Source organism: Branchiostoma floridae, unplaced genomic scaffold (assembly GCF_000003815.2).
Source record: "Branchiostoma floridae strain S238N-H82 unplaced genomic scaffold, Bfl_VNyyK Sc7u5tJ_1465, whole genome shotgun sequence".
NCBI classification, from domain to species: domain Eukaryota; kingdom Metazoa; phylum Chordata; class Leptocardii; order Amphioxiformes; family Branchiostomatidae; genus Branchiostoma; species Branchiostoma floridae.
Window position 1 is genome coordinate 25375 of NW_023365724.1, and position 1225 is coordinate 26599.

Sequence of the window (1225 nt, forward strand, 5' to 3'; positions counted from 1 at the left end):
TCTTGCTCTTGAATATTAATGAGTCGCCTTATATGGCGCCTTTCCGAGCTTCCGACAACAAGAAGCCAAATACCCAAATACCCTGGCTGATTTGTCAGGGGTGATATCGTTAGTGCTTTGCCGCGATGTCAACCCTGAGTGTGAGGATGCTATTCCAGCGATCTCTGGGGAAAGCCCCCGCTGTGAACTGGCGCGGCTCGCCGCGTTTGTCCCAGATTCTGGCTCGGAAAGGTTGTAAAACTATCATCCCAGTCAGTTTTCACGTAAGAGTAACCCGTAGCAGATAATTGACGATAATTTCCTTGGCTGTACTGAAGTGCGGACCCCGTGGTGTTGGCGCGTGCCCTCACGCCCCCCCCCCCCCCATTAGCACGCATTAAAAACGGCTCACTTTCACCAAGTACTTCACTTCACTTACTGCGCACTAATTCATGGGATCATTGTCTCCGCATCAGAATCATAAACAATGACTCTAGTACCTAAAGACAACCTAAGCATTGTCAGAGAATTAAAACTGGATAATTTTTTTTACGTGATATTGGCATTTAGTTCACCATATTAGCACATTTAACGTCTAGGGGATTGTGATTATGTATTCATAACAATAATGGTCCCGATGTCTCAGCGCCCACGTTCCTCAACAGATCGTTGTTGTGTCGAAATTCAGCCGCTCAGTTTCACACATCCTTTGAAACTAGCCTTACGAAGCTTAAGTCAGATAATTCGAATTCATTGTCAGTTACAAAAGATGCATTTTTTCCCTTCAATTTTCAGAACAACGCCCATTCCAGACAAGGAACTGGTGATTCGACTGGTCATGGCGAGGAGACATGTGACTGCGGAGGCGCTTGCAACTGCCACACTCCCACGTCAAACAAAGAGGAGAACTGTGATCTTCCAGTGGGTCGCATCAAAGATGCCATTTGATCAAAACGTGCGTTCGCTGACGATGTGCCGTCTTGAGTGCCGTTTAGAAGGAATTGGAACCTTTTTCATGGACCGAGACCCCGCGCAGCAAGATTCTCCAACACGTCACCTGCACGCTTGAATCCTCCCCACTGCGACTGATGCTCCGTTCTCGAGCACTGTCCAAAACCGTCCCCATTGCAACCTTTATATTACGACAAGTACATGTGATTGCGGTTTGACTACATTCGTCCACGAACAATAGATTCAATTGCTTATTCATATTGCGCTAGGGTCCTGCCATATGATATTTGTAATT

General features: G+C 46.6%; 1 long non-coding RNA gene across 1 annotated transcript in view; it reads left to right on the forward strand.

Annotated features, from left to right (window-relative positions):
- Positions 1-1219, forward strand: part of LOC118407786 — an 8767-nt gene extending 7548 nt beyond the window's left edge. Inside the window, exon 4 of the long non-coding RNA XR_004830194.1 lies at positions 775-1219. This is a non-coding gene — a long non-coding RNA (uncharacterized LOC118407786). The remainder of the gene's footprint in view (positions 1-774) is intronic.
- Positions 1220-1225: the final 6 nt, after the last annotated feature.